The following is an 18,001-nucleotide window of genomic DNA, read 5'->3' on the forward strand; positions in this document are numbered from 1 at the left end:
TGCATTCCCACCAACAGTGCATGAGAGTTCCTTTTTTTTTCACATCTTTGTCAACACTTGTTGTTTCTTGTGTTCTTGAATTTAGCCATTCTGACAGGTGTGAAGTGATATCTCATTGTGGTTTTGATTTGGATATCTCTGATAATGAGTGATGTTGAGCATCTTTTCATGTGTCTATTGGCTATCTATGTCTGTTTTGGAGAAATGTCTATTCATGTATTCTCTCCATTTTTAATTAGATTATCTGTTCTTTTGGTGTTGAGCTGTGTAAGTTCTTCACATATTTTGTCTTCTGACCCTTTATTGGATATATCATTTGCAAATACCTTTTCCTATTCAGTAAGTTGTATTTTAGTTTTAGTTATTACTTCCTTTGCTGTGTAGAAGCTTTTTATTTTGATGTAGTCCCAATAGTTTTTTGTTTTTTTTTTTTTTGCTTTTGTTTCCCTTGCCTCAAGAGATATATCTAGAAAAATGTTGCTACAGCCAATGTCAGAGAAATTACTGCCTGTGCTCTTTTCTAGGATTTTTATGGTTTTGGGTCTCACATTTCTATTCTTAATCCATTTTGAGTTTATTTTTGTGTATGATGTAAGAAAGCAGTCCCATTTCATTCTTTTGCATGTAGCTGTCCAGTTTTCCCAATGCTATTTGTTGAAGAGACTGTCCTTTTCCCTTTGCATATTCTGGCCTCCTTTGTTGAAGATTAATTGACCATAAAAGCATGGGTTTATTTCTGAGTTGTCTATTCTGTTCTATTAATCTATGTGTCTCTTTTTGTGGCAGTACCATACTGTTTTGATTATTAGAACTTTGTGGTATATCTTGAAATCTGGGATTATGATACCTCCAATTTTGTTTTTCCTTTTTCTTTTTAAAATTAAAAAAAAATTTTTGTTCTGTTTTGAGAGAGAGAGAGAGAGAGAGAGAGAGAGAGAGAGAGAGAGAGCCTGAGCAAAGAGGAGGCAGAGAGAGAGGGAGACACAGAATGTGAAGTAGGTTCCAGGCTCTGAGCTGTCAGCACAGAGTCCAACATGGTGCTTGAACTCACGAATCATGAGATCTTGACCTGAGCTGAAGTCAGATGTCCAACCAACTGAGCCACCAGGTGCCCCTTTTTTTCTTTTTGAAGATTGCTTTGTCTATTTGGGGCCTTTTGTGGTTGCATACATATTTTAATATTATTTGTTTTAATTCTGTAAAAAATTTCATTGGTATTTTAATAGGAATTGCATTAAATTTCCAAATTGCTTTGAATAGTATGGACATTTTAACAATATTTGTTTTTCCAACCCAAGAGCATGGAATATCTTTCCATTTGTTTGTGTCATCTTCAGTTTCTTTCATCAGTGTTTTATAGTTTTCAGAGTACAGGTCTTTCACCTTCTTGGTTAAGTTTATTCCTAGGTATTTTTTTTCTTTTTGTTGCAGTTGTAAATGGGATTGTTTTCTTAATTTCTCTTTCTGATACTTCATTATAAGTGTATACAAAGGCAACAGATTTCTTTCTTTTTTTTTTTGCAACAGATTTCTGTATATTGATTTTGTATCCTGTGACTTTACTGAATTCATTTATCAATTCTAGTAGTTTTCTGTAGTAGTTTCTACAATTTCTAGTAGTAGAGTCTTTAGGGTTTTATATATATAGTATCATGTCATCTGCAAATAGTGAAAGTTTTACTTCTTGCTTACCAATCTGGACACTGCTTCTTTCTTTCTTTCTTTTAAAAATTTTTTTTTTAAAGAGAGAGAGAGAAAGCATTTGCGTGCACACTTGCAAACAGGGGAGGGGAGGGAGGGAGGGAGAGAGAGAGAGAGAGAGAGAGAGAGAGAGAGAGAATCTTAAGCAGTCTCTATGGCCAGCACAGAGCTCCGATGATGCAGGGCTCAATTTCACAATTGTGAGATCATGACCTGAGCCAAAATCAAGAGTCAGACACTTACCTGACCAAGCCACCCAGGTTCCCCTATTTCTTTTTCTTGTCTGATTGCTGTGGCTAGGACTTCCAGTACTATATTGAATAAAAGTGGTGAGAGTGTACATGTTTGTTCCTGATCTTAAGGGGAAAGCTCTCAGTTTTTCATCATTGAATATGATGTTAACTGTGGGTCTCTCTCTCTCTCTATATATATAGCCTTTATTATTTGAGGTATGTTCTCCCTAAACCCACTTTGTTGAGGGGTTTTATCATGAATGGATGTTGTACTTTGTCAAATGCTTTTTCTGCATCTATTGAAATGATCATATGGTTTTTATCCTTTTTCTTATCTATGTGATGTGTTGATTGATTTGTGGATATTGAACTACCGTTGTATCCCAGGACTATATCTCATTTGATCGTGGTGAATGATTTTTTTTAATGAATTGTTGGATTTGGTTTGCTAACATATCATTGAGGATTTTTGCATATATGTTCATCAGAGTTATTGGCCTCTAGTTCTCTTTTTTTGTAGTGTCTTCATCTGGTTTTGGTATTAGGATAATGCTGGCTTCATAGAATGAATTTGGAAGATTTCCTTCCTCTTCTATTTTTTGGAGTAGTTTGAGAAGAATAGGTATTAACTCTTCTTTAAATGTTTCATAGAATTCACCTGTGAAGCCATCTAGTACTGGACTTTCTTTTGAGGGGAGTTTTTTTTTTATTATGGATTCAATTTCATTGACGGTAATTGGTCTGATCAAATTTTATATTTCTTCCTAATTCAGTTTTGGGAGATGATGTGTTTTTTTTTTTAAAGTATCTTTCATTTTTTTTAACATTTATTTATTTTTGAGACAGAGAGAGACAGAGCATGAACAGGGGAGGGTCACAGAAAGAGGGAGACACAGAATCCGAAACAGGCTCCAGGCTCCGAGCGGTCAGCACAGAGCCCGACGCGGGGCTCGAACCCACAGACCGGGAGATCATGACCTGAGCTGAAGTCGGACGCTTAACCGACTGAGCCACCCTGGCGCCCCAGGAGATGATGTGTTTCTAAGAATGTATCCATTTCTTCTAGGTTGTCCAATTTGTTGGCATATACTTTTTCATAATATTCTCTTATAATCCTTTGTATTTCTGTGGTGTTGGTTGTTATTTCTCCTCTTTAATTTCTGATTTTGTTTATTTGAGTTCTCTCTGTCTCTTTTTTATTTTTGGCTAAGTTTTATCAATTTTGTTGATCTTTTCAAAGGAACATCTTATATTGGGTTTTTTAAATTTCTATTTCATTTATTTCTGCTCTAATCTTTATTATTTCCTTCCTTCTACTGGCTTGGTGTTTTGTTTGTTCTTCTCTTTCTAGCTCGTTTAGGTGTTGGTTTAGGTTGGTTTTTTTTTTGAGATTTTTCTTGCTTCCTGCTGTAACAGGAGATAAAATAGTGACATTTTATCTTTTATCTTTTTTATTATGAATTTTTTTTTATCCTAATGTCTTTGTTCAGCTCTTTTCCATCTCACTTTATTTTTTCTTTTCTTTTTTTTTCAAAAGAAATTTTTTAGTGTTTATTTATTTTTGGAGAGAGAGAGAACAGAAGAGGGACAAAGAGAGAGAGGGAGAGAGAATCCCAAAGTGTGCTAACAGCACAGAGCCCATTGTGGCGCTTGATCCTATGAACTGCAAGATCATGACCCAATCAGAGAGCAAGAGTCAGAGGCTTAGCCAACTGAGCCCCTTAGGTGCCCCTCCCCCTCACTTAATTTTTTTTTTATATTAAGCACATTGAACCTTCAACTATGATAGGTATTGGAAATATTTTGTCTCAGCTTAGCAGCCCAACTTTGACTTTGATTATGGTATTTTTGTCATGAAATGGTTTTGATTTTTATGTAATCTAATGTGTCAGTTTTTCTTTTGCTGCAATCTGGACTTTCAGTCATAGTTAGAAAGGCTTTCTTCTCACCCAAGATAAAGATGAATTCACTCAAGTTTTCTTCCAGTACTTGTATGCTTTCATTTTTCACATTTAGGTCACTGATCCATTTGGAGTTTATTCCTATATATGGCATGAAGTAAAAATCTAATTTTATTTTTTTCCAAATGGCCAACCAGTTGTCCTACCACCATTTATTAAAATTCCATCTTGGTCTCGGTAACTTGAAATCCACCTTTGTTATATATTAAGGTTTCATATGAGCTTGGATCTATTTCTAGGCTTTTTTACTTCAACTATTTCTATTCTATCTACATACAGGTGCACCTGTATATTCACATGCTAGTACTGTTTTAATTATAGAGTATTTTTTTAATGTTTATTTATTTTTGAGAGGGGGGAGGGGTAGAAAGAGAGGGAGACAGAGGATCTGAAGCAGGCTCTGCACTGACAGCAGAGAGCCCGATGCAGACTCCAACCCATGAACCACCAGATCATGACCTGAGCCCAAGTCAGATGCTTAACCAACTGAGCCACCCCAGCATCCCAATTATAGAGTCTTTATTTATTTATTTTTATTTATTTTTAAATGTTTATTTATTTTTGAGGGAGAGAGTGCATGCAAGCAGAGAGAGATAGAGTGAGGAGGACAGGGGATCCAAAGCAGGCTCTGTGCTGACAGCAGCAAGCCCGATGTGAGGGTCAAACTTACAAGCTGTAAGTCATCATGATATCATGATCTCAGTGGAAGTCGGATGCCCAACTGACTAAGCCACCCAGGCACCCCTAGGGTCTTTATAATATATAGTTTTCAGTATGGGAGAGTTAGGGGGATACTCCCTTTTCATAAATGTTTTTTAGTGTTTTCCTGACAGTTTTTACATGGTTTTCTATATGAAGTTAAGTGTCAACTTGCCTAGCTTCGTGTAAATGCTAGAATTTATTGGAAGGAGGACTGAGTTAATTGATAAGTACATTTAGGGAGAACTGACATATTTATGATGGTGAGTTATCTTATCCAAATATGAGAGATGTCCTTTTATCAAAATTAGTTTTGAATCTTTTAGGACAGTTTTAAAGTTTTCCTCATACAGATTTGTACATTTATGATTAAATGCATTCCTGTTGTTTTATTTTTGTTGCTATTGTAATTAGTATTTTTCTCTCTCATTACATTTCTAGTTGGTTTCTGTTTGTGTATATGAACTCTATGATTTCCACATGTTAACTTTATAAAAGATATAAAGTTTAATTGTTTGTTAATTTTATTATTAATTTTCTAAGGTTTTCCAGGTATACCATCATATCATCTACAAATAGCTAACAAAGGTTTCTGTGGAAATTGCCAAGTTGATTGTAACATTTATATGAAAATACAATAAAGCTAGAAGAGCCAAAACCAAAAGGAAAACAAATGTGGTGGCCTTACACTACATGATTTCAGGTTTCACTGCACACCACAGTAATGGTGATAACTGTGGCATCGATGTGAGGATAGACAAACAGATGGAACAAAATAGCCTAGAAATGGACCCACACAAATGTGGTCACTTGATTTTCAACAAAGTCACCGAGATGACTAAATGAAGAAAAGAAAGTTCTTTTTTTTAATGTTTATTTATTTTGAGAGAGAGACAGAGAGCGTGAGTGGAGGAGGACAGAGAGAGAGAGAGACACAGAATCCAAAGCAGACTCCAGGCTCTGAGCTGTCAGCACAAAGCCCAATGCGGGGCTTAAACCCATGAACCATGAGATCATGACCTGAGCTGAAGTCAGATACTTAACTGACTGAGCCACCCAGGTGCCCAAAAGAAGGTCTTTTTGAATAAATGGTGCTAAACGAGTGGATACACATATGGAAAGAATCGACCTTAGTTATTATTACTTCCTGACTTTTACTGAACTTTTGTAATCTTAATTTTAACATCTGAGAAAAAGTCATGCTGTAGGTCCACAACTCCTTATCTGTGGTTCCAAAACCTGAAGTTCTCTGAAAACCACAAGCTTCTTTCTGAATCTTTTGGTGCCCAAATCCAACCTAACCTAATTTATGTGGCCACAAACCTAATATGAAATGATTTGTGGCTACTTATGTAGCCCCTATGTAATTTACTACATTCATATATTTTACTGCAGATGTATAAATTTATTTGATCATAAGCTGTTACCCAGATCCTGCTGATGGTGTTCCATACCACATAGTATATACAATATATTACCTTACCAGAATCCAAAATGTTCTGAATTCATACATATATACTCATGAGATAATACATATAAAGTGATTAGTATATAGTTTGGCACAGAGTAACTTCTCAATATAGGTTGATGACTCCTCCTCCTCCTCCTCTTCCTACTACAACTATCACCACCACCATGATTATTATTACTATTATAAACTATAGGAGTAGCTGAAAAGGTGATTAAACACTTAAAAAGAATTAATTGAAATAATTAGTAACAGCAATAGAGGTTTAAAGGAGTGATTCAGTGTCTGTTAGTGAGTCCAGTCTCTCTGGCATCCACAGGGAAGTGGCACTGATGGAGCAGTAGAGATCTTTGTGAGGAGGGGGGAAACAAAGCCAAGTGCCCATTAGAAAACACCTTCCCCTCCGCCCCAGCTGGAGAGTCTCCCTGCTCCTGCTAGTTTTAGAGAATCTGAAGGGATTAGAGGAGGTGGCGGGTTTCCTGATACAGCACAACCAGGCAAAGATTGTTAACCATCGAAAAAGAAAAAGAGTTTGCAGGGCACCTGGGTGGCTCAGTCGGTTGAGTGCCTGACTTAGGCTCAGGTCATGATCTCGCAGTTGTTGGGTTCCAGCCTCACATTAGAATCGCTGTCAGCCTGTCAATGCAGAGCCCGCTTAGGATCCTTTGTCCCCCTCTCTCCGCCCCTCCCCCAATTGCGCACTTCCCCCCCCCCCACACACACACAACGCCCCGCCCCGCTCCCCGATTTTTTTTTTCTTTTCAGGGAGAGAGGGAAGGGAAAGAGGAGAGAGAAATAAATACAGGAGAAAGAAGAGAAAGAGAGCAACCAAAAGAACAGCTCTTTTTCAGAAACAGCTTCTTTTTCTTGGGCCAGTGCTAACAGTGAGTCATGACCAATGACTATAATTATGGGAACTTAAAGGTCCAATGAAAAACTTCAAGAAAAAATAAACTATAACACAAGCTGTTAAAGTTACTGTCCCAGAACACTAACAAAAGCAGGCGGCTTGTATTTTGCAGAGTTATGTGAACCAAATAAACCCAGTTAGCCATCGTTTGACTACAACTCTATTTTAAAGGGATGTCTGAAAGTAGGGAGGAGGAAGATAAAATCCCTTTGTTATGATTAACAAGGACCTTGATAAAGGAATCCTCCAGGTTCAGGACAGATGGCGTAAGACAGAAACAGGCTGAGGCGCACAGCATAGAATTAGAGAAGAAAAGATCCAGACCACCAGGAATATGTCAGTTTTCTTCATTAGGAGCAGAGCTTTCGCCACCTCCTTCTGGGACCCACTGCACCACCTTTGCATTGTCATTGTTATGGACTAAGTAACAATGTCCTCTCTTTCCCACCAGACTCACATAGTGAAGCTGTACCCCTCAATCTGATGGTATGTGGAGGGGCGTTTGGGAGATAATTAGGGTTAGATGAGGTCATGAGGATGAGGCCTGTGATGCAGTTAGTCAGGAAGAGAGCTCTCACCAGGAGCCAAATTGCTGGCCACCAGTGATCTTGGCCTTCTCAGCCTCCAGAACTGTGAGAGGGTAAATTTTCTGTTGAAGCCATCCACCCTACAGCACTTTGTTACAACAGCCTGAGGAGACTGAGACAGCATGTAGCAATACACTTAACCTGCTCACTCGCTCCAGGATGTGGGGTCCGTCCTTCCAAATGAATCCTATTGTCATTAGTCCCAAACCAAAGACCCCTCCGGGTATTTTCATAAGCACATGGATTGACTGACCCCTGAGTATCGTAGCTGGGTGAGTGAGATAAAACCAGGAAGCTGCACCCCTTCCATGATGCTGCTTTAGTAAGGATTACTTCTGCCTGGGAATGTGACAAGTTAATCAAGAGAATGAGGATAAGATAGGTACAAATAGGCTGACTTCTCTATACAATGTAAATGACTAATAGGTGTTGGAAGAATGAAACCAGTGAGGCTGAATCTTCTTGGTGGCTCGCTGCCTCCACCTTCTGGAGATTTGGAGACATAACAGGGCTGTCGGTTAGGTATTTTTGTGCTTAATAATTCCTTATGATCACTCTTATTACTGAAAATTAATATTGGGATAAAAACAACCAAAATCTTACCATTTCAAGATCTTGTAGGTTGAAAGATTTTTAAAATTCCACATTGTTTTTAATGTCATTTGTTATGTCTAAGAAAACATATTACTGGCTATTTAGAGTCTCTTCCTGCTCACACAGCTTATCCAGTTTAGAATATACTTATTTTTATTTTTAAATAAGCTTTATGCTTGAAATCATGACCCTGAGGTCAAGAGTCTCACGTTCTCCCAACTGAGACAGGCACCTCTAGAACAGAGATTTTATGATCAATAGTCCATTTTTAGCTAAAGATCAAGTCAAAAAGCACCTTCTTTCTCACACTTACACAGGACTCTTACTATCATAGATCTGTATGAGTTCAAGACTTTATGTCGTCCAGATATTTTAAAAATAATGTACCATCCAATCATGATTATAGACAATAGGAGATAAATTCCTTAATGTGAAAAAGCCTATAGCAAACACCATTCTTAAGTGTGACATGTTGGAAGGTTTTGCTTGGAGTCCAGGAATAAGCAGAGGCTGCCTCCAAGCACTAATCCTATTCAACCTTGTACTGGAGGCCTCAGCCAATGCGTGGTGGCATGAAAAAGGACAAAAAGTAAGTATCGAAAAGGAATAAATAAAAGTTGTTCTTCACAGATGATTATCTGATTGTGTACATAAGAAAAAAATTAAGTTACAGATAAATTATTAAACCAGTAAGAGAGTTTACTGAGAGTGCTACTACAAGATTTTTTAATTAAAAAAAAATCATTCGTATGTCTATTTATCAGCAACTAATGGCTAGAAAATAAAATCTTAAGAAAGAGGGGCGCCTGGGTGGCTCAGTCAGTTAGGCATCATGATCTCATGGTCGTGAGTTTGAGCCCCATGTCAGGCACCGTGATGATAGCTTAGAGATTGGAGCCTGTTTCAGATTCTCTGTCTCCCTCATTCTCTGTTCCTCTCCCGCTTGCTCTCTGTCTCTTTCCCTCTCTCTCACAAAAATAAATAAACCTAAAAAAATTTTTTAAAAAATTTAAATCATTATAGTACTTAAAAAATAAATCATTTATAGTACTATCAAGAAATATCAAATACCTAACAATAACTCTAAAGAATGTACAATTCCTTTAGTTAGAAAACTCTAAAATTCTGAAAGAAATTATTAAAGAAGATTTCAATGAATGAAGTCATATCCCACTTTTGTGGACTATCAGAAGACTAGATAATATAAATCAGTTCTCCTCAAATTTATCTCCAGATACAATGCAAACCCAAACAAAAGTCCTATATATTTTTGAAATGAAACTGGTTCTGAAGTTTCTTTGGAAATGTAAAAGTATGAGACCCACTTGAAGAATACAAGAGGACTCACTTCACCTGATTATTGTTATATCATGCAGTTTGGGCTCAAGGATAGACAAACCAATTATGGGATACAATAGAGAAACGCATCAAGAGATAAAATGGACATTTGGTTTATGACAAAAGTTGGTATTGAAGAAGAGTTGCTAGAGGGCAGCTTATCAACAGTGCCAGGACAGCTGGTTATCCAGAGAGAAAATATTAAAATAGATGGGCTAACAAAAATGAACTCCTAATGTAAGACTGTTGTGGACTGAATGTTTGTGTCCCCCTCCAAAGTCATATGCTGAAGCCCTTAACCCTCAATGTGATGGTACTTAGAGGTGGGATCTTGAGGAGGTAATTAGGTATAGATGAGGTCATGAGGGTAGCGTCCCCATGATGGGATTAGTGTCCTGAGTTCATGTGCTTTGCTTTCTCTGCCAAATTGAAATGGCCATTTGCAAGCCAGGAAGAGGGCTCCCACCAGGAATTGAGTGCCAGTATCATGATCTTGGATTTCCCAGCCTCTAGAATTGTGGGAAATAAATATATGTTTTTTAAGCCACCCCAGTCTTGGTAACTTATTATGGCAGCCTGAGCTGACTTAGATGAACAACTTCTTGAGAAGGGTAAAGGAATGAAGATTTTTAAAGACAGTGTAGGGTATCTTCATGACATCAGGGTTGGGGCAGTTTTTTAAACAGGACACACAAAAGAAAATCCACAAAGGAATAGAATAACTCTTAAATTAAAATTAAGAATTTTGTTCATCAAAAGACCCCATTAAGAAGGTGAAAACACAAGTCTAAATTGGGAAAAGATATTTGCACAAGCAATAAAAAAAATTGCATGCAGATTATATTATGAACTCCTTACCAGTCAATAAGAAACAGACAAAACCCAAAAGAAAAATAAGAGACATGCATCTCCAAATGGCTGATAAAAACTGAAAAAGTGCTCAATCCCATTAATAATCCATGAAAGGCAATGGGATACCACTGGAATGACTAAAATTTTAAAATCTAACAAGACCAATTTGGAGTGGGAATGTGGAAGTCTCATCATTGGTTAGAGTGTAAATTGGTACATTTATCTTAACTTGGCATCACCAACTAAATTTGAACATTTGCATTCCTGTCATCAAGCAATGCCACTCCAGATATATAAAATGTGTGTGAGTGCACCCCAAGACACATGTTCAAGAGTGTGCATAGCAGCAATGGATTTTCTGAGAGAGAGCGAGTGTGTGGGGAGGGGCAGAGTGAAAGGGAGAGAGAATCCTAAGCAGGATCCACGACCAACAGGGAGCCCACAAGGTGGGGCTGGAGCTCATGACCCTGGGATCGTGACCTGAGCCAAAATCAAGAGTCGGACGCTCAACCGACTCAGCCATACAGATGTCCCTGTCGCAGCAATATTTTAAAAAATCCAAACTGGAAACCACACTGATATCCATCAAGAGCAGAAACAATATATATAGATTGTGGCATATTCATACAGTGGAATGCAAAAGTAAATAAAATGTGGACTCTTAAAAATGTAATGTTAATTAAAGGAAACCAGACATAGAAGCATACACACTGTATAATTTCCATTTATATTTGCTGTAAAAAAGACAGCAAAACCACAGTGTAGTGTTTAGATATGCTTAGGATAAAGGCAGAAAGAGAGCCAAACAAGTGATTATATTCAGATAAGAATAGTGATTACTTTTGAGGAGGGAGGAATTTGTATTTTGGAAAGGACATGCAGATGTTTTTGGGGGGTCCGGTAATGTTTTCTCTGACCTGGGAGATTTACATGGGTGTTAGATTTCAAGTAATTTTTTAAGCTGTAATTTATATTTTACTATGTTTCTCTGTGTGTATTATATGTCATAATAGGAAAAAGATTATAATATAATATAATATAATTAATATAATATAATATAATATATAAATCTATTGACCTGGATAGCTCATTTAAGTGTCTGACTCTTGATTTTGGCTCAGGTCATGATCTTGTTCATGAGCTTGAGCCCCGGGTCCATCGGGCTTGGATCAGGCTCTGTGCTGGGTGTAGAGCCTGCTGGAGATTCTTTTCTTTCCTTCTCCCTCTGCCCCACCCTGCCTGCACTCATGTGCTCTCTCTCTCTCTCTCTCTCACACACACACACACACACACACACGCAAAGATCAGAACTCCAGATCCTGCACTTTTAATTAGAACATGATAGCACCAGTCCTTCTGTTGTCCCAACGTCCTACAGGATGCTTATCCCTGCCAGTTTGATTCTAGGTTTGGGAATCTTTTAGATTTGCAGCATTAAGGACAGAGACGGCTCTGGGGTCACGCTGCTGAGCTGCTTTGGCCCCATTCGGATCCGAGTTACTGGTCCAGATGGAGCGATATCTGCTAGTGAGAATTAAAAGCAAGAGGGCTTTCAGGCCCTAATAAGATTGTTCTCTGGCCAGCACAGAACAAAGCATTTAGAGTTTATAAGCCTTATGGTTAAGTCCAGAGTGAACAAAAGCTTGGATTTTCTTTTGAGGGGAAATGAACTATATCTTTATCACTCCATAATGAGGCCCACTCTCTTTGTGGATTTTTAAAAATTGCTTTTACAGTGAATTCTGAAAATGTTTACCGTGGGGCTAGATGTCATGTCTTTCTCTCTCTGAAATAAGATTTAACATTTGCATTAATTAAAAATACTGTTTTTAGGGACGACTGGGTAGCTCTGTCAGTTAAACGTCTAAGTTTCAGTTCAGGTCATGATCTCACAGTTTGTGAGTTCGAGCCCTGTATAGAGCTGTTTGCTGTCATTCCACTTGGGATCCTCTGTTCCCCTTTCTCTCTGCCCCTCCTCCGTTCTCATGCTTCCTCTCTCTCTCTCTCTCTCTCTCAAATAAATATTTAAAATAATATATTGTTTTTAGCCTGCAGAAAGTCTTAACGAGATATTCATTTGTGAGACGGTATTTAAATGGAAGGATACATAGTAGGTTAATGGTACAACGGCACAAACGTACAATCGATAAATATTAATTACAGAGTATAAAGGAAGTGAATAAAATTTGAGGTCGAAGAGGAAGAAGAAAGAGAAAAGGGAGGAGGAGGAAGAAGGGCCGGAAAACGAGAAGAAAAGATGATGATATGATTGTAGAGATAAAGGAAGGACACAGATTCTTCATTTGAAATAACTCTCAGAAAGCACTTCGTATTTCAAGTGAAAAGCCACCTTACACAATTGCTGAGATTTATTGGACTGGCTTGTGGTACTCTGCAGTCCTGTTAGTTACTAGAATGAAACTGTGCTTATTTAAAAGTCTGACGGGTCCTCTGAATAGTACAGATCTGGTCTTTGAAAACACATGTACATTTACATAGCACATAATTGGGAACAGCCAGTATTTACCTGATGTAATTGTGGAGCCTTGGTTCTTTTCATTCATTCAAATTTCATTCATGAGAGCTTGAATGACACAGACCATTTATATTCTTTCTTTATCACTCTGCCCTTTGTTACACATTTCCTGAGAGGATAAATCCCAGTGTAGAAGGAGCCATGATGACAAGGGCATACAGTACTTAATAAAGACTGTATGCTGCGTTCAAAAAGAATGCCCAGCGTGGAAGTGAAGGTTAGAAAGGATTTCTTTGCTGGCTATGTTTCTTAATCCCATTTTCTGTGGTCTTGAATAGGATCAGGGCTTGAAGGGAGGCATAGAAGGAGGTACCGACTAGAGGGGAAAGCAAGGCAAAGAACTGGTGTGTGCCAATATTTTCCAGCGTTGCTCTGTCAGCCGGCAGTGAGGAGACTTTCAAGCGTATGGAACTGCAATGGTTAAAATATTATGTCAGTGGAACTTTCTAGTACAAGTTAAGTTACTCCCCTGATGGAAGGGGAACGAAGTTTTGCCTCACTCCTGTTTTGTGCCAGGCACTTTATTATATTAAAAGAAAGTCTTTTCAGTCTATTCCCTTTAAAAATATCTGGTCTTAGGGTTTAGAAGAAACATTTTCACTCCTTGCTCACCATGTTTCTTATACTCTGGTTGCCTAAGTAGAATAGTTGAGTTGACAGCATGGAGTAGTAGAAAAGGAATAATGTTTACAATGAGGCACACCTAAGTTCCAATCCTGCGTCTGGCTTTTACCGTATGTGAGACTTTGATAGGTTCCTTAAAAAAAAAAAAAAAATTATTTATTTTTGAGACGGAGGCAGAGTACAAGTGGGGAGGGGCAGAGAGAGAGGGAGACACAGAATCTGAAGCAGGCTCCAGGCTCTGAGCTGTCGGTGCAGGGCCCAACACAGGGCTTGAACCCACAAACCGTGAGACCTAAAGTCCGGCACTTAACTGAGCCACCAGGCACCCTAATAGGTTCCTTAATTTTTGCAGAGTCCAGTTTCTTCACCTGCAAAAAAGTAAATGGCTCTCCTTTTGCTTGTCTTGCAGGAGCCTTGTGAGGATTCAGTGAGAATTGCACATGAACAGCTTAAGAGTCTGGCTTGTGGTAAACACAACATTTAACATTTTTCTTTTTAATACGAGATTTGTATGTGAGATGAGGACTAAGCTTTGTTTCCCATTCCCTTTCCGATGTTCAGATTATTTACCCCATTGGCAAGGCAAAGAAGGGGTAGGTAGGAACCTCAATCAAGATTCATTAAAGGGGTGCCTGGGTGGCTCGGTCAGTTAAGCAGTCAACTCTTAATTTCAGCTCAGGTCATGATCTCATGGTTCATGAGTTCTAACCCCACATGGAGCTGTGAGTGCAGAGCCTGCTTTGGATCCTCTGCCCCTCCCCCATTCATGCCCTCTCTCTCTCTCTTTCTTTCTTAAAAATAAACACACATTTTTAAAAAAGGATTCATTAAAGTCTTCTTTGTAGGCTTAGGAGGACACAAGAATTAAAAAAAAGAGAGAAACCAAAAAGAAAAATGAAGACAGGAATGAGTTTTCCTTAGTTTTTTCTTTTTTCAAGATAATCCAATTTAACTTGTATTTAACATTATCACTAGGTTTTGCCCTTGAATACTAAAGTTATTAGTTATTAATTTTTCACTCAAGAATTTTTTATATGCTGAGTATGGGCCCTTTGAGGGACAGCAGTTTATATTTTGACCTAAATTTCCTCTCTTCCCCCCACCAACCTATCTTAAGAAGCAAGGAAAAAAGTAGTGCCAGAATGATCAAACTAGAAGCCCCATTTGATGCATGATGGGCATCAAGGAAGGCACTTGTTGGGATGGGCACTGGGTGTTGTATGTAAACGATGAAACACGGGAATCTACCCCCAAAACCAAAAGCACACTGTACACAATGTAGGTTAGCCAATTTGACAATGAATTATATTAAAAAAAAAAAAAACCCATTTGCGACAAAACACGAGGCAGTATTTGGTGGCACATTTGATCACAACATTTTATCTGAAGATGATTTCTGTTTTCAAGGATCCCTGTTTGCAGGGAATGGAATAAATCTTTTTTGCTACAGTGGCAGCATAAATGTTTTAATTAAGCAAGCACCCAGAAGGGGTGTGGAATGTCTAATCAGACCCCATGGGTACAATGATGTCCGCCGATTGAGGGATGGTTCCCCAGCCCTGAGAGAAAACTTTGCGGAGAGCAGTGGCGCCTGCCATTCCCCACGGTCGGTCGCCATAGTGGTTTCTTTTTCTCCCTGAGAATGCAAATGGAGAAGTATTTTACTGAGTCCATATCTCATTACAAAATCCATCTCACCACAAGTTTCTAGTGAAAATGAGGAAGGGAGAGAGAAGGAGAAAGAAATGGAATGAATCTGCAGGCAGGGCTTGAAGGTTTGCACAGTGCCCGTCTCTCCACGGGTTTCTCAAAGCCCTCTCCGTCATATCCCCTGGGCACTTTATTCCAGATAGAGCAAGGAGCTATGTCTCCATGGGAACAGCATAGAGGGAACAAAATGGGGAATAAAGTTCATGTATATAGCACATAACCGTTGATTTTTATGTGCTGGCTTTATTCATTATCTCAGAGCTGCAGTGAGTATGGAGTGTTTCATGGGTACCTGAGTTCCCAAATCCTTTTTTTCCTATTCCTTCCCACCCATCCCTAAAATGTCAAGCACAAACAGCTGGAGTTACTAGCTGTACAGTTTATTTGCATAACCCTCCCTGGGCTGTGTTTGGTGGATGGAACACAGGCTTTGGAGCCAAGGTGGTAAGGGTTCAAATCCTGGCTCTGGCACCAACCTCAGTTCCTTCATCTATAAAATGGGACTAATGATACTTCTACCAGCTTCTGGGAGGATTCAAAATGGTGCATAGAAAGTCCCTGAGCCTGGCACAGAATAGTTCCTTAACAAATGGTAACTACTATTCATATTATTATTGACCTTCTGCTCCCTTAAATGGTTCTTGTTACATTCTGATTAACAGAGAAAGAAAGTAGGAATAAGGAATGGAAGGAAAAAGTATACTCTTCGGCAGATTTCAATGTTATCAGCAGAGCTTGTATCTAGAACTAGAAGAAAATGTCTTATAACTAAACATCTGGATTCTTCATGCCTAAGAAGCATAAGGAAATGGTCCGGTTTTCAAGGCATTGCTGCCTCAGTGTATGTTTTAAAAACATCATGTCATGTCGCTTGTGATTTCTCTATTTTACCGTTATATCCAGGCTGTCAGACTGGCCAATCTCATCAGCCCTGCGAGCCAAAGACAGAGGATACACACACACATACAAAAGCCTCTGCCAGCAAAGCCTATTTGTTTTGTCATGGCAACCCTTGTCACTTCCAGCTGGAGAGTGAGTGATGATGTCATTATCAAGAGAGGACTGGGGAGCAGGCTGAGAACCCAGTCTGAGCTATAGGATTACAGAGAATTATATTTCAGATTAAATGATCATGTTACGGAGAGCAGCCATCAGTACAAGGCACTTAGGCTTGACATAAATGAACACACACTGTCTTTGGCAAGGAAAGAATGGAGTTTGAAAATTTGACATTAAGAGCAAAATCTCTGTGTATGTGATTTTAAGAGAGAATGCATGAAGCTCCTTCAGTGTGCCAGTATATCTGTATTAGTGTTGGGTGAAACTATAAATGACTCTCATGGTCTGGTGGTTCTTTTAAGTCTCAGGGACCAAGTACAACATGGTCTGGTCAGAGATCTGCTGGCTAGAGATTGGGACGAACTGGGGGCTGCTGAGTAGACAGATTACCCATGAGAGGGGCCAAAAGCCAGGTCTCCAGCAGCCAATGACAGAATCTGTGTCCAGAGGCCCTCTGAAGACTAAAAGGGGGTGCCAGTATTACATGCCCCCCAGTAGAGCAGGCATAAATGGGGACTGTTCCAGGCAAACCAGGATGCGTGGTCACTACATGTAACTCCTGGATGCATGATTCCTTCATATGAAAGCGGCTCTGATGTTTTAGCTCTAGAAGTACAGTCATACAGCAAAACAAGGCTGAGAGGGGGACTGGTCACCTACATGCAGGTCAAGAGAAAATACCAGACTAGGGGGCCAGATGTCACCTCAAATAAACTAGCCCTGGCAGAGGCTTCACACACATATGGCTGTAGCAAGGGAGAGGTGTTTCCCCACTTGTCTGAGAGCAACCTGGGACACCACTAGACCAAATGAATCACAACCTCCAGAATAGAGACTGTAAATTTGTTTTCTTAATGTTTATTTTATTTTCGAGAGAGAGAAGGGGAGAGCAAGCAGGGGAGGGGCAGAGAGAGAATGAGACAGAGGATCCGAAGCAGGCTCTGCGCTAACAAGAGAGAGCCCAATGCAGGGTTTGAACTCACAGTGAGATCATGACCTGAACCAAAGTCAGATGGCTCACCAGCTGAACCACCCAAGCACTCCTGGAAAAGAGAGAAAATGTGTGTCTTATAGAGTCTTAGTGCTAAAAGGAGGCAGCGGTCATCTAGGGCAATTTTGTCTTTTCACAAACTAGTATAGCAGAGTGGTAGTTAGCCTGAACTGTGCCTGAGGCAGAATTCACAGCCTGCTCTTTAATAGCAGTGAGCTCTTGGCCAAGGTGCTTTGGCCCCTGAGCCTCGTGGCTTTGTTGAGAGGACTGTGTAATGTATATAAAGTGAGATGTCAGTAGGTACAAGTTATTGTCACTGTCTGACTTTCTGGAGGTGGGAGTCCTGGTGGTTTATGGCACAGCTGTGACCGGAATTCTTTAGGTCATAATTGTCATTACGTTTTCTGTGCTCATGGCAAGTGGAGGGAACTGAGATCACTCCAGACTTGTGTACGTGTAGTTTTTAAACTTCTAATTTTGGAATAGTTTCAAATTTTAGAAAAATTACAGGAATAACACAAAGAGCTCTCACATACACTTCATGCAGATTCCCCAGTTGTTAACTTTTTATATTTGCCTCATCATCAACTCTCTCTTCACACTCACACACGTGCACACACACACGCACACACACATTGTATCTATTATATGTATATTCTATGTATTTCCCCTCTAAGCTAGGAGTACCAGCATGTGCCCCATTACCCTTTACTACCTCAGTATCTAGTTCCTAACAAG

The 18,001-nt window shown here is 39.2% G+C and overlaps 1 long non-coding RNA gene across 1 annotated transcript in view; it reads left to right on the top strand.

Moving 5' to 3' along the window:
- Positions 1-14,169, top strand: part of LOC125165209 (uncharacterized) — a 34,109-nt gene extending 19,940 nt beyond the window's left edge. Inside the window, exon 4 of the long non-coding RNA XR_007152020.1 lies at positions 13,913-14,169. This is a non-coding gene — a long non-coding RNA (uncharacterized LOC125165209). The remainder of the gene's footprint in view (positions 1-13,912) is intronic.
- The last annotated feature ends 3,832 nt before the right edge of the window (positions 14,170-18,001 follow it).

Source organism: Prionailurus viverrinus, chromosome B2, assembly GCF_022837055.1.
Source record: "Prionailurus viverrinus isolate Anna chromosome B2, UM_Priviv_1.0, whole genome shotgun sequence".
NCBI classification, from domain to species: Eukaryota; Metazoa; Chordata; class Mammalia; order Carnivora; family Felidae; genus Prionailurus; species Prionailurus viverrinus.